General features: G+C 41.8%; 1 protein-coding gene and 1 pseudogene across 2 annotated transcripts in view; one reads left to right on the top strand and one right to left on the bottom strand.

The window, feature by feature from the left end:
* The window catches only part of LOC124776459 (wiskott-Aldrich syndrome protein family member 3), a 284,918-nt gene that overhangs the window by 35,052 nt on the left and 233,555 nt on the right, over window positions 1-16,311 (top strand). The window lies entirely within an intron of this gene.
* LOC124778916 lies at window positions 2,961-3,077 on the bottom strand (annotated as a pseudogene).

Genomic DNA, 16,311 nt, shown 5'->3' with positions numbered 1-16,311 from the left:
CTCAAATTTTATGACTTTGTTCCCCTTGCTGCTGATTTTAAATTTCGTTTTTTTTTTCCTGTTTCCTACGTCACGGGCTGGGCGCTAATGACCATAGAAGTTTTGCGCCCTAAAACCACAAACAAAAAAACAAACAAAAAAATTGCGTGACATTAAGGAGACTACGAATGTGTGGCAGTCCTCCATGCGGGCCTCTCGCAGGGACTCTGTGGTTCTCTGCCGGCTCCGCATTGGCCACGCTTCGGTGACACATGGCTACCTCCTGCGCCGTGATGACCCACCTCAGTGTCGTTGCGGCGCGTGGCTGACCAGTGGCCCATATCTTGGTGAGCTTTCCTCCTTTGGCATGCTCTGAGACGGACTCTTCAGTTACCGGACCCGTTGCCATTACTTTTAACTGACAACGCCTCATCGGCTAATTTAGTTTCACTTTTTATACGTGACGGTGGGTTTTAGCATTCTACATAAGTTTTAGCGCATGTCCTTTGTCCCTTTGCGTTCTCCCCCTCTAATGCTTTTGGGCGGATGTTTTAATGTGTCGCAGAGTGGCTGGCTTTTCCTTTTTATTCTCGTGGTCGGCCAGCCACGGTCATCTGCTCTTATTTTTACCTCTTCTACCTGTTTCTTGCTTCTCTCTGTGGTTTTCTTTTCCTGTTTTGTCCATAGTGGTGTTGGTTGTCCTGTCATTCTTCTGGTTCTTCCTTTCTCCTGTTATTGTGCTATACGTCTTTCTTTTCTTCTTTCTTTATGTAATTATTTTACCGGGAACAAGGGACCGATGACTTCGCAATTTGGTCCCTTCCCCCCCGCCCCCCTCCCCTCGTTAAACCAACCAACCAAATTTTGTCCCATCTAGTCCGGTCTTTTCTTTGTGTATAGACGTTCATCTCTGCCAACAGACTTATGATTAATATCCAGTTTGTTTTCCTTTATCATGTAGCACACTCGATTCATCTTTCACACTCATCCGTGGATCAACGGAAACAAGAACAAACCAACTGGACTATGTCTGTGAACTAATAGGAAAATTAAGTATCATATGTTACCCCTACACTAGGCAAAAGTCTAGATTTAAATGTACCCGTAGTACATTTTTTTATTGATTCAATGGAGTTGATAAAGAATTTCATTTTCACTCAGACTCTTTTAGACAGGGGACTGAAAACCTTACATAGGTCACAAATTTCACCTTTTCCTAATAGAGTAAGATAATATTGCTGAAGTTAATGTATTAAGATAACACTGGATTCATATTCGGCGGGAACGGAATTAACCCCCCCCCCCCCCCCCCCCCAATCCGACCTACCGTATATAGGGCGAGTGGATTTCCTAAACCGCTCTAAAGCTTAGATTCTTTTTTCGGTCTGGAGAGCTTCAATTTGGCGGGAAATTAAATTTTAGCACGCTTCTCCTCCGCTGGGGTGCATAAAATTACGATATGAGAATTCAGTGTTAGTCAGCAAAACGTCAGTTTTTCTCTGAATGGAATTTTTTATGACCTGTTGAACGACAGCAGTGCACATAATAAAGTGAAACGATTTAGCTGTTCTGTAAAAGCTATGACAAAAAATGGGTTACTGTTTTGAGCAAAGTTCGACAGCTGTGCGTGAATAGCAGTAGAGAAAAGTCTTTATCCACAGCAGAGGATTTGTTTCCTTTTAGTGGGCGCTAGTTGCAACCCAGATTTTCTGCAACGTCAGTAGCAGTAAAGCCAGCACAACAGTATTTACAAAGACGGTAATTTTATTACTTGTCATTATAAAAGTGGCTGTTCTTGTCACCGGACGATATTTCTTTAAAGGGAAAGTATCACCGTGCGGAAACCACCAGAGAGCCGATTCCACAGTCGCGAAGTTACTCGTTATCTGCAAGCGTAAAGACTGCTTTTCTCCAAACTCCTTCCTTTCACTGTAGTAATTGCACAGAGAAAAATTTTCATGACACTTCGTGACAGTGTAGTACAATGTGTCGGATCGGGATTGTAACCCAGAACTTGCCTTTCCCAGACCAACACACCGTTGTATCTGCCAGGAAGTATCTAAAAAAACGCACACTACGCTACAGATGAGATGCTTTCTGGAAGCGTTTACAATGTGTCAGTGGAGTATTCTTGTAAGACCTGTTGCAGTAGTACTTCTATTTCAGTACGGTACTTTGCCATAGTTTTATTGTAACAGTTATTTTTGTAGGGAGAACAGATTGGATTAATGTGGAGGGAAGGTGCTGTGTGAAGCAATTTTTTTTTTTTTTTTCTGGGAACTGATTAAATTTATAATGAATCCTTACGTGACGTGCAGCGTATGGGTAACGTGTTGCCGATTGTAGCAATGTTGTCGTTCTTGCCCAGAGGTAAACTGAAGTTACTGAGTGCTTTCAGTGGCGACCATCGAATGACTAACACTTCGTGGGGAGTGTGTGTCACAAGAAAAATGGCTGCTTTGAAGCACAAAACGGGAGACGGACTATTTGCATTAAGAACCGGATTGAGGTACTGCTTAGCGCACGTGTGGCACGATAGAATAAAGTGAAAGCTATATAAGTACCCATGTAAGTTCTGTCGTCCTATACTAGGAAACTTGTATCGGCATTGGTGTGGCACGGAATCTCGAAGACGGCAGTCGGTTGCTATACTCGCATTACTATGTGACATGGAATTCTCTTTCTTCCCGCCCTGCAACTTATTCAGATTAATTTCATCGAACTGAAGATGCTCACACTTAGTAACTGTGGTAACGTCAGCTGCTTTACTGAAACTACCTTGGGCGTATCTCCTTTACACTCCGTCTTCAGGCCGCAAGTGGCCCATCGGGACCATCCGACCGCCGTGTCATCCTCGGGTGAGGATGCGGATAAGAGGGGCGTGTGGTCAGCACACCACTCTCCCGGTCGTTATGTGATGGCTACTATTCGGTCGAGTAGCTCCTCAATTGGCATCACGAGGCTGAGTGCACCCCGAAAAATGGCAACAGCACATGGCCGCTGGATGGTCACCCATCCAAGTGCCGGCCACGCCCGACAGCGCTTAACTTAGGTGATCTCACGGGAACCGGTGTATCCACTGCGGCAAGGCCGTTGCCCCGTATCTCCTTTACGCTAGTCAAAAATTCTCAAAGTTCAGCGTATTCGAACTAAAACACTGCGTGACATTGTACATTGCCCTTCAGTATTAGTTACTATCAGCGAATAAAAGATTCGTGTGGATTCCACAGTATTTTCTGACCTGCTCTCGTCATCTAGTATAGTTTTCATTGCTTCCTTAACTATAGTTTTCATTTGCTTTGCACGTGACCCGTGCACACTATAAAAAAACTGCCAAAAAAATAAATGGTTTGCTTTCGGACAAGGATCGTTTGCATTCGCGCAGCAAGAGCGAGACTGTATTCTGCTGATCGGATGTTAGTTCCTTGGGTAGGGAGTGACTTGAACTCTTTAAAGTTCAGTATCTGGAGTGAGAAGGTGATGGAAATAGCTTGGGAATGTTTTCACGAGGAAATTCTATAACAATTCTCGTAAAACACCAGATATTCGGATTCCCCATTCACCGTTCCATAAGAGTTACGGGCAGTGTTCCTAGTTCTCCATGGGCTATTCGATTACGTTTGTGTGACTGGATTTAGGGGTTACACAAGCAGAATGCAGTAGGTTGTTGCGGATGGAGAGTCATCCACACATACGAGTACAGTTAATTTATGGTGTGGTCCAGGAGAATGTGGTAAGCCTTTTCTGTTCGTGCTACACGTTGATGATTACCAAGAGAATAATAATGTCTGATGATGTGAATAAAATGGTTAATTCTCGTCAGTCTGTGAAGTAATAAAGCACGTAAGAACGCAACAGCTTCGCCACCGTGAAGAGTATTTCTGAAAGTCATTCGAAACGTGTACCTTTATTTTATAGTTTTTATCTACATTTACGACGACAAGTTATGATGCCCATAATGATTTTAACCAAATTAACACCCGCATCGGCAACCCACGACTTGTGTTACTGTTTGTGGTGATATGATGTGTAACTGTTACATAAGCATAAATGTTGGTAAAGTAACTGACAGGTTTAGATTCGTTTGTAGGATACTGAAAGGCTACAGTCCATTTACGCAAGATATTACTTACAAACTACCACCAATTCTGAAATACTGCTTACGTGTGTTAGATCCCCATTAGGTTTGTTTAACAATTGCCTTTGAACTTACAGAATAACTTTTCACTCTGCATCTGAGTGTGCGCTGATTTGAAACATCCTGGCAGATTAAAAACTATGGCCGGACGACGACTCGAACCTGGAACCTTTGCGATTCGCAGAGATGTACTATACCGATTGAGCTATCCAAGCACGATTCACGACCCGCTTTCATAGCTTTACTTCCGCCAGAGCCTTATCCCATACTTTCCAAAGTTCCCTGAAGTTCTCCTTCATTAAACTAAAGAAAACAGGGTAGCGCAAATCGTCAAAATACCATTAATCGCTTTAGAACGTAATAGACCTTCGATCTGGCAGCTCTCGAAGAAAAAACCCTAATGCCTTGGAGAAACGAAAAATTGTCACAAAAAATCGGTATCTAATGTGAATGATAAATTTCAATGTTACCTTGAACTAACGATTGTCATAACACCGCGGTCGACTACATTATAGCTGGTAAATCTTCCTTTTTTTTAGGTGTTATGTACTTATTGATTCGCAGTGCGGCGTAGGGTGAAATAGTATAAAGATCGCAGAGAACTGGATCCCACTTAGAATAGAGGAGAAGTTATTTCCAGTCTCTTACGGGTTGTTAAGCTTCTTTTCTTATCGTTTCCAACGGATGTAAACAGAGTTGCAAGTGCCTGAAAAAATGAAGTCGGGGGAGGGAAATGCTTGTACCCTTCATGTAGATAGTTCCGATGAGTACTGTCTCGTATTTCATCGGATCGTCTTTGCAGTCGTCCTGCACGTCGGTAATTGGACCGTATTTTCCACAGCTACGCACGTTTATCGGCGTTGTGGTTTGAACTGCTTTTTATGTTTTATACGTAAGGCAGTTGATCTTGGGACATCCATTTGCATAAAAGACGGAATCGCGATACATGCAGAATGGGACTATAGGGGACGAGATGGTGACAGTATTAGTCCCCATAGACTTCCAGTCCCTTTCTTCTGAATCATATGCCTTTCCGCTATAATTACAGCGTAAATTGGTTATCAGGGTTGCACACTAAAATATACTGCGGGCGTCACGAACGCATCTCAACTGGTCGTTTCCCCACTTTAAATATATTTAACCTGCATATATTAATAGAAATTAAGACTACTGGCTGATGATACTCTAATTATACTAGTTCCTTATGCGCTCAGCGGTAAAGCTCAGCAGCTTCAGAACAGCTACAGTCATTAACAACCATAAAATCAGCAACGCAGCACCGTAGCGTTTGGCGGTCTTGGATTACAAGTGACGTCCAGTAATGTAATCGATGACTAGTAATGTCTGCATAGTTATTAAACGAACATCGTATACTACGCTGCAAGAAACAAACAGTCGCTTAAGTCCAAATATTTGATTTCCTCTGATTGCGACAACACTATGCCGAATCGTTGGGCAAAGTCCACTGGTCATATCGCAAGTCTTACGAAACTATTCGAAATAGTAACAACACACTCCCACCTCTCTGATAATGGCATTACCTCCTAAGATTAAAGTGCACTGTGTGTGATTTTTTTTTTTTGGGGGGGGGGGGGAAGGGGAGGAGAGGGGGTAATTGATTTATGCCCAGCAATGGTGCAGTATCACAGAAATGGGCGCAATTTTAAGAAAAATTTACGTATAGTTAGCAAACACAGTGATCATTTTATAAAAACTGGAATAGATCTTAGGCGGTGGCGTAGTGTGCTCGCACTCGGAAGGACATTTTAAATCTCTTACAGAACTTCCATCGATATCATTTTCGTTGCAACCTAATCTTTACTAGAAGGTATGGTATTTCTCTCTGTAGTGTGTGCTGTTGTCAAAAGGGAAACAGTAACAGACTCCACCTGTAAATTGGATTGTTTCTAAACAGCACCGTCAGCCAGGATTCAGGATTCTGCTCACTTACTGAAGAAACATGGCCAGCTTCCAGAAATCTGTAAAATAAGAGGTATTTATGACGTAGTTCTATAAATGTCGATTCGCTGATGTGATCATTAATGGTGTCTCGCGCGCTTCAATTGAAAATGATGGGCTTCCAGTACGATTATCCATCCACATTAGAGAGCAAAGAAATCCTCATACACTGTACCCCTCACCCACAACATATTACTCAAATTTTCGTTGAGGCATTGAACTTTCTGCATAAACTACTTCTGCGCTTCTGTTGTTACTTTGTTTAAAACTCATTAGAAAGAGGCTGGGATACGGGCAAACAGGCCAGCGTAGGGGTCAAGTGAGGTCGAGTGGAGAAAGTCGGTTGCTGTGACCTCGCTTTGGTTCCTTGGGAGCTGCCCCAAAACGACTGGGTTGTGTTTATTCATCTTATGAGGATCCAGCATCAGCCACTACTCTACAAAGATGGTCGTTCTTTGTGCTCGCAGTTTCGGCGTCGCTTTACAATTCCAGGAAGCAACAATTTCGTAACTGGCTTTCTGGTTCCTTACTCATAAACATTGCTGACGCGATCATCAGTGACTGCTGAAAAATGATACGAATTTAGCTGTAACTTTATAATGTTGTTTCTTGATTACTGTTGGAATAATTCGCAGTGTAGCTCTACATCTACATGACTACTCTGTAATTCACAGTAAAGTGCCTGGCAGAGGGTTCATCGAACCAACTGTGAGCTACTTCTTTAGCGTTCCACTCTCGAACAGTACACGGGAAAAAGCACACTTAAATCATTCAGTGCGAGCTCCGATTTCTCATATTTATTATGATTATTCTTTCCTGTGTAGGTGGGCGCCAAAAATATATTTCCACACTCAGCACAGAGTGGTGATTGAAATTTCATGAGAAGATCCTGTCACGAAGAAACATTGGCACCCCAATTCACGTATCACATCCGAGACACTCTCCCTCCTATTTCGCGATAGTACAAAACGAACGGCCTATGAACTTTTTCGGTGTCCTCCGTCAATCCTGTCTGATGCGGTTCCCACACCGCTCAGCAGTACTCAAGAAAAGGGTGGACGAGCGTAGTGTAAGCAGTCTTAGTAGACCTGTTGCATTTTCTAAGTCTTCTGCCAATAAATCAGTCTTTGGTTTGTTTTCCCCAGAACAACATATATGCGATCGTTCCAATTTGCGTTATTCGTTAATTTAGTGTTAGAGTTGGGTGTTTTATCGTGTAACTGAAATTTGGCGGATTCCTCCTTTTAGTATTCATATGGATGATTTCACGCTTTTCGTTATTTAGTCAGTTACCACTTTTCACACCATACAGATCTTGTCTAAATCATTATCCAATTACTTTTGGCCATCTGATGACTTTACAAGATGGCAAATGACAGCATCATCTGCAAACCATGTAAGAGGGCTGCTCAAATTGTCTATGTCGTTAATATAGGTCAGGAACAACAGAGGTCCTTAGGGACGCCAGATATTACTTCTGTTTTACTCGATGACTTTCCTTCGGTTACTACGAACTGTGACCTTTTTGACAGGAAATCAGGAATCCAGACGCACAACTGAGACAATGTTCCATAGGCACGGAGTTTGGTTAGAAGCTGCTTGTGAGGAATGGTGTCAAAAGCCTTCTGGAAATCAAAAAATGTGGAATGAATTTCACATCCCCTGTCTATAGCACTAGCTACTTCGTGGGAATAAAGAGGTAGTTGTGTTTCACAAGAACGATATTTTCTGAGACTTTAAATAAGTCCTTTTCTTAGAGGTAACCCATAATGTTCGAACACAGTAAATGTTCCAAAATCGTACTGCAAATCGACGTTAGCAATATGAGTGTGATTCAGCGGATTACTCCTATTTCCAGTCCTCGGTATTGGTGATAGTGGGACAACTTTTCAGTCGTTAGATACGTATCGTTCGCCGAGAGAGCTGTTGTTTGTGATTGGTAAGTATGGGGCTGTTGTATCAGCATGCTCTGAAATGAAACAGACTGATACACTATCTGAACAGGAGGCCTTGCCTTTATTGATTTAAGCTGCTTCGCTACACAGATAGTATCTACTTCTAAGTTTCTTATGTTGGCAGTAGTTCTTCATTGGAATACACAGGAATATTTACTTCGTCTTTGGTGAAGGAATTTCGGAAAACTTGTTTAGTCGCTCTGCTTTATGGCACTGCCATACATTACATTGCGATTGTTATCGCGCAGTGAGAATGTTGTTTCTTTCCGTTGGTGAACTTTACATACGACCAGAATCTCTTTGGATTTTCTGTCAGATTCCGAGTGAATTTCGCTGTGGAAATCATTAAAAGCATCTCCCATTGAAGTTCGCGCTAAGTTTCGAGCTTTTGAAAAACTGTGCCAATCTTGGGGATTTCGCGTTATTTGAAATTTGGCATGCTTGTTTCGTTGCTTCTGCACAGTTCGATACACTGTAATGTATCTGTAGCTTCTAGCTGACTCTTTAATTTCTCAGAAGTTATAGCGACTCTATTAGGAATTAAACACAGTCTAGATAAAGTAACCTTTTTTGTTCTAATGACTGGTTTTTGCCAAAGTAGGCCATGTTCATATCTAAAATATGGAGATGATAGCTGTCAACAACACCAATTGTTGCGCGTCGTGAAAATTGTTAATTTTTTCTTGCATGAGGTTAGTTCTGACCAGCTACAAACTGAGATGTCACGCATGTAGTTTGCATGTTTTGGGGTTTGCAGCAGATTCGTCATTTTATCTTCACACAATATTTCAACTACTTCCCTATTTGTCTTCATCAGCTGTCGAGCGCAATTTTATTGCTCGCTGCTTGGACCCGAACAAAAGCGTGAAGTTTGCAGCCTAAACACCAAACTGTGGAGTCAGTGCTAGACTAATGACGAAGAAAACTTCCAAATTGTTGAAATTTTGTGTGAAGAACAAAAGTCAAGTCTGCTGAAAACTTGTAAATCTTAAACTTCGCCAATATATTGTGAAGCAGCACATGAGGCGCGTGGTTGCAGTACCTCCTATGTATTTCCGTGCGTTAAACACCATTCCTCCGACCACCAACGAAGCAGTGACTTTCCGTGTACTCCCAAGAGGCACCCCCACCTGCTAAGGCATTACAACAGCAAGCACGAAACTGGTCTCTTCCCACGATTTTAACGGAAGTGGGATTCATCTGTTAAGAGCGCACTACTGTATAGTTCCAAGCCTAATCTCCGTGTTAATGGCTCCGCTGTCCTGTTATGGAAACACAGACCAAATGCTCAGAGCCTCTTGTACGCAGTTTAGTGGGAAGCAGCTACTCCTGAGACAACTGTAACTCTTTTTCAGACATTGTTGGCGTTGTCCATGTAGTGAAAACTCATGTTATGGTCCTGCTGTGGTTGCTATTGGCCGGCCGTATACTCGCCTACAACTGGCATTTCATGTCTCACTACCGTTCCCGAAGCCTTGAGCACTTTGTGGCATGTTGTAAACTACCGAGAAGTCGATCTTTGACTTGCTTCAAAATGTGATCATAATTTTCAGTCCGATTCCACTGTGCCGAACAAAGAAACGGATGAAAGACTGAGGGATTATGGATGTAGTGGACTTAACTTTCGTTATCTTCGAATCATATGCCTATTGGAAGGTGGTTTGGTTTCTGGGATGGGTTTGTGTGCGCGTGGGGGGGGGGGGGGGGGGGGAGGAGGAGGAGGAGGAGGAGGAGGAGGAGGAGGAGGAGATCATCTTGATGTTCGTTTACGTTGATTTTCTCCTGTTTTTCCGATCATGCTTTGATGCTGGACAATCGTTACTTGGAAACCGAAGCTGTTCGCGGAGCGAATGGGTGGCTTGGCGCCGTTTCGTGAGAAGCGGAACTGGCGTGCTACTGGCTGCTATCTCAGTGGACTTGAGCCTCGGCCAGAGCCGTAGCATTGTTTCCCTGTACGAGGTCTGCATACACCGTCAACATCTCTGCGGTGCTGCTGCTGCTGCTGCTATCTTACCTCCGAACTTGGCAGTTTCTTGAAGTGGTATACCTCCGAACTTGGCAGGTTCTTGAAGTGGTACAGGAAGTCGCGAGTTTTTCGTTTTAAGCAGTTCATATTGCGTTAAATGACAGTAAAACAACTGTGTAACACACTCAGGACAGTCCTAATTTTTGTTATACATTGAAAAATCAGCGCACCAAGGGGACAGTAAGCCCCACGTTTGAATACGGTTTCGTAGGAGTACGAATAGTATCGTTTGTGTAAAATGGGGCTATGTAGTGCAATAAATAGCAGCGACACTACATTTGTCATTATTTAGTTTCACAAGTGCTCTGCAAGTACTCATGATAGCATATTACAGGACAGCTGACCTTCGCTTTCTTGTAACCTTAAAACATTTGGTGAATTTCTTTTTCTTTTAAAAACAAAAAAGGCTAGGAAACAATAGAGGACATGACTTTTTGCAGATGGATGTCGTATATCTATGCAGTAAAGTGAGGTTTTGATCGCTACACTTCCACCCAAACTAGTTGATGAAAACGTAAAATTGTGCATTCCACCCAGTTTCCTAACCTCTTCACTTAACGCACCAAATAAGCCATCGCAACTGTAGCTAAAGAGATAGCCTCACAGTCGTGATGATAAAACCTCAAAGGCAATAAAACTGGTCCCCAAAAAAGAAAAAATGTTCATCATTTATTGCTGCGCACACAAACAATATTCTCGACTCAGTCCTCTTTTTAAGAAAAACTAATATTTACAAAAATATTCATGTACTGGAAAATCGAATGAAGTTTATGAATGTGCGTGTCATTGCGCTATGCTAAAGTGCCCATCATTATAAAAACAGGCAGCAATACAATTATGTGCATTTAATGCATGAAACGCTATACTTAGTATCTTGCTTTCAGTTGCAGTTATACGCAATGTAGAGATTATTTCTTTATAATAACATATCTTACGTCATTGAATCAGTGAGCTTCGTTTGTTTTTACATGTCTCCTGATAGTTTACTAGTAACTGAGACGCAATAATATAACTACTTTTGTAATTAACTATAAAATAATTAAAATGAAACTAACTTAGACTAGAAAAATTTCCACAGCAGTCATTGTCGTGACTGTGTATGTTAGACGCTGGTAAAATTCAGAATAAAGTCGGTTTTCATGTTTCTCCGAAATAGTCCTTAAAATGCCGAAAGTGGCGATTTTGCGTTACTATTCACCTATAAAAGATGCTTAAACGATACTTGAAACTGCTCACTCGTTGCTCACAAAACAAATAGCTTACTGATTTGTTTACACTTTGGTATAAATCCCCACGAAAAATGCGATGGAGCCAATTCGGAAAGTTCATCAGGACAAGATCTTCGAAAAATGGTTATCGTAGTGATGTTTAAGTAACACCAGGATTCTTCCATTGAGTTACGCAACAAACTACTGGGCAGCGTTTTATCAAGTTGGAGAATCGTGGAATAAGCGTACATACCAGTAAAAGTTAATGGGTTGCATTTCATTTGCAATATGGTCGCATTTGCTTTCATTTTTGTTTCTTGCTAATAGAAACGTACTTCTGCCACTCGATGTCGTTAGACTTTTATTTCAGTGGACGGTAGTGTCAGTTACACTGTTTCAGCGGCAGCCTTTCCGTTTGTAATCCAAACACGGTGGAGATAGTGTGATGAAACTCAAACGTTAATATCGTTGGTCACCATGACTTTGCCTCCATGTATTGGGATTAGACCCGTGTAGGTCACTCTGTGCTACAGAGGGAGCTTACACTACTTGTCATAGTGAAGTTACTGGATACTGAATATGCATTACTATTTCGTACGTTTGTAAAAATACCAGTTATGGTAACCGTATATGGGTGCACTGATTGAAATGTATGTAAACATTCGCAGTGAAGGCTATGGTCTGAGAATGGACAATGTAGTCCGAAAGTAGTCACCAAAAATAATTTTTGGACGCAACAGATAGAAACTGAAGAAAAATAAGTTTTTTTGATAGCATTTTCAACGCTCCAGGTGCACAGTGCAGTTAAACGTAAACATAAAATTCCGGAATCGTGATAGGTAAATGAATTGCAATTTTCCGACTGGCAACTGCAGTGATCAAAATGCGGTCGAAAAAAAAAAGTTATATTGACAGATTTAATGCAATACGCCGGTTGTAGATGGGCGGAAGCTTCAAACACGCCTTTACATAAAAAATTAAGGAAGCTATGTAAAAAGTGACTCCTAGGTGTATTTCTTCAAGCGTAATGGACCTTAGATACTGCTACTGATAAAAGCATTCCATTTAGGCTGGAAAATATTTGGTATGTCACGAACCGCCTTCAGTTCTAGCGAAAGCATGTTGAAAGAGGATGTTAGTCATGAACTTCCTGAATCATAGACTACTACTTCAGCTCTGACACATTTTCTGTCTCATTCGTGTTCATTGAATGTATGCAGCTGAATTCTCAATGTGCATCTGATCAACAGATCTCCTGAGAGAGATTCTGCAATGTTGTTCAATTCTGATATTCAAAAGCTGCGTAAAGTAGCACCACATGCTGCCTCGATGGCACACACTTCTACACTTCTGTGTTGTAACTCGGCTGAGTCCTCCAATATATTACTCCTTGTGACCTCAGGGAATGGAAATACACTGCGGTCCAAAAACAATATCCCCACCCTGCCTCAACCGGTAATGTGGAGTTTGGGTAGTTTTTAAACAAACAATCGTCATCGTAATGAGTGTTTCAATGAATGTAATACATTGAATGTAATACATTTCGTTTAATTTATCTGAGTAAATCAATATTTCAGTGATTAGTGTACTTCCCATGGTCTTTCTTGAGACTGGATTCTTCTCGGCATTGAATGACTCAAAGTTTCACATAACGGAGGTCCGATGTAGTAGTACCAGGCTCGTGCTCTCTTCCGTATCATCTCAAGTTCAGATGCACAACAATATTGGCGTTCACTTTTTTGACGATACCGACCACATATTCTAGTTAGGGTGCGCGTCGGGAAGTTTTCTGGCCACCACAGCCTCTGGAAACAAGTCTTTAAAACATTGCTGTACAATTCTATATCGGCGGCAACAGGCGTTGTCATCTTGAAATAAATTGCTTAAGGCCTGCACCAATGAAACAGTCCCTATCTGCGTTCATTAAACGATTTTAAATAATGGACCTTGCCGTTGGTGGGGAGGCTTGTGTGCCTCAGCGATACAGATAGCCGTATCGTAGGTCCAACCACAACGGAGGGGTATCTGTTGAGAGGCCAGACAAACGTGTGGTTCCTGAAGAGGGGCAGCAGCCTTTTCAGTAGTTGCAAGGGCAACAGTCTGGATGATTGACTGATCTGGCCTTGTAACAATAACCAAAACGGCCTTGCTGTGCTGGTACTGCGAACGGCTGAAAGCAAGGGGAAACTACGGCCGTAATTTTTCCCGAGGGCATGCAGCTTTACTGTATGATTACATGATGATGGCGTCCTCTTGGGTAAAATATTCCGGAGGTAAAATAGTCCCCCATTCGGATCTCCGGGCGGGGACTACTCAAGAGGATGTCGTTATCAGGAGAAAGAAAACTGGCGTTCTACGGATCGGAGCGTGGAATGTCAGATCCCTTAATCGGGCAGGTAGGTTAGAAAATTTAAAAAGGGAAATGGATAGGTTGAAGTTAGATATAGTGGGAATTAGTGAAGTTCGGTGGCAGGAGGAACAAGACTTCTGGTCAGGTGACTACAGGGTTATAAACACAAAATCAAATAGGGGTAATGCAGGAGTAGGTTTAATAATGAATAGGAAAATAGGAATGCGGGTAAGCTACTACAAACAGCATAGCGAACGCATTATTGTGGCCAAGATAGATACGAAGCCCACGCCTACTACAGTAGTACAAGTTCATATGCCAACTAGCTCTGCAGATGACGAAGAAATTGAAGAAATGTATGATGAAATAAAAGAAATTATTCAGATTGTGAAGGGAGACGAAAATTTAATAGTCATGGGTGACTGGAATTCGAGTGTAGGAAAAGGGAGAGAAGGAAACATAGTAGGTGAATATGGATTGGGGGACAGAAATGAAAGAGGAAGCCGCCTGGTCGAATTTTGCACAGAGCACAACATAATCATAACTAACACTTGGTTTAAGAATCATGAAAGAAGGTTGTATACATGGAAGAACCCTGGAGATACTAAAAGGTATCAGATAGATTATATAATGGTAAGACAGAGATTTAGGAACCAGGTTTTAAATTGTAAGACATTTCCAGGGGCAGATGTGGACTCTGACCACAATCTATTGGTTATGACCTGTAGATTAAAACTGAAGAAACTGCAAAAAGGTGGGAATTTAAGGAGATGGGACCTGGATAAACTAAAAGAACCAGAGGTTGTACAGAGATTCAGGGAGAGCATAAGGGAGCAATTGACAGGAATGGGGGAAATAAATACAGTAGAAGAAGAATGGGTAGCTTTGAGGGATGAAGTAGTGAAGGCAGCAGAGGATCAAGTAGGTAAAAAGACGAGGGCTAGTAGAAATCCTTGGGTAACAGAAGAAATATTGAATTTAATTGATGAAAGGAGAAAACATAAAAATGCAGTAAGTGAAACAGGCAAAAAGGAATACAAACGTCTCAAAAATGAGATCGTCAGGAAGTGCAAAATGGCTAAGCAGGGATGGCTAGAGGACAAATGTAAGGATGTAGAGGCCTATCTCACTAGGGGTAAGATAGATACCGCCTACAGGAAAATTAAAGAGACCTTTGGAGATAAGAGAACGACTTGTACGAGTATCAAGAGCTCAGATGGAAACCCAGTTCTAAGCAAAGAGGGGAAAGCAGAAAGGTGGAAGGAGTATATAGAGGGGCTATACAAGGGCGATGTACTGGAGGACAATATTATGGAAATGGAAGAGGATGTAGATGAAGATGAAATGGGAGATATGATACTGCGTGAAGAGTTTGACAGAGCACTGAAAGACCTGAGTCGAAACAAGGCCCCCGGAGTAGACAATATTCCATTGGAACTACTGACGGCCGTGGGAGAGCCAGTCCTGACAAAACTCTACCATCTGGTGAGCAAGATGTATGAAACAGGCGAAATACCCTCAGACTTCAAGAAGAATATAATAATTCCAATCCCAAAGAAAGCAGGTGTTGACAGATGTGAAAATTACCGAACTATCAGCTTAATAAGTCACAGCTGCAAAATACTAACACGAATTCTTTACAGACGAATGGAAAAACTAGTAGAAGCCAACCTCGGGGAAGATCAGTTTGGATTCCGTAGAAACACTGGAACACGTGAGGCAATACTGACCTTAAGACTTATCTTAGAAGAAAGATTAAGGAAAGGCAAACCTACGTTTCTAGCATTTGTAGACTTAGAGAAAGCTTTTGACAATGTTGACTGGAATACTCTCTTTCAAATTCTAAAGGTGGCAGGGGTAAAATACAGGGAGCGAAAAGCTATTTACAATTTGTACAGAAACCAGATGGCAGTTATAAGAGTCGAGGGACATGAAAGGGAAGCAGTGGTTGGGAAGGGAGTAAGACAGGGTTGTAGCCTCTCCCCGATGTTGTTCAATCTGTATATTGAGCAAGCAGTAAAGGAAACAAAAGAAATATTTGGAGTAGGTATTAAAATTCATGGAGAAGAAATAAAAACTTTGAGGTTCGCCGATGACATTGTAATTCTGTCAGAGACAGCAAAGGACTTGGAAGAGCAGTTGAATGGAATGGACAGTGTCTTGAAAGGAGGATATAAGATGAACATCAACAAAAGCAAAACAAGGATAATGGAATGTAGTCTAATTAAGTCGGGTGATGCTGAGGGAATTAGATTAGGAAATGAGGCACTTAAAGTAGTAAAGGAGTTTTGCTATTTGGGGAGCAAAATAACTGATGATGGTCGAAGTAGAGAGGATATAAAATGTAGGCTGGCAATGGCAAGGAAAGCGTTTCTGAAGAAGAGAAATTTGTTAACATCCAGTATTGATTTAAGTGTCAGGAAGTCATTTCTGAAAGTATTCGTATGGAGTGTAGCCATGTATGGAAGTGAAACATGGACGATAAATAGTTTGGACAAGAAGAGAATAGAAGCTTTCGAAATGTGGTGCTACAGAAGAATGCTGAAGATTAGATGGGTAGATCACATAACTAATGAGGAAGTATTGAATAGGATCGGGGAGAAGAGAAGTTTGTGGCACAACTTGACCAGAAGAAGGGATCGGTTGGTAGGACATGTTCTGAGGCATCAAGGGATCACCAATTTAGTATTGGAGGG

Source organism: Schistocerca piceifrons, chromosome 2, assembly GCF_021461385.2.
Source record: "Schistocerca piceifrons isolate TAMUIC-IGC-003096 chromosome 2, iqSchPice1.1, whole genome shotgun sequence".
In the NCBI taxonomy this organism is placed as follows: domain Eukaryota; kingdom Metazoa; phylum Arthropoda; class Insecta; order Orthoptera; family Acrididae; genus Schistocerca; species Schistocerca piceifrons.
Note: the sequence above shows the minus strand (reverse complement) of the source record. Positions and strands in the feature narration are given on the sequence as shown.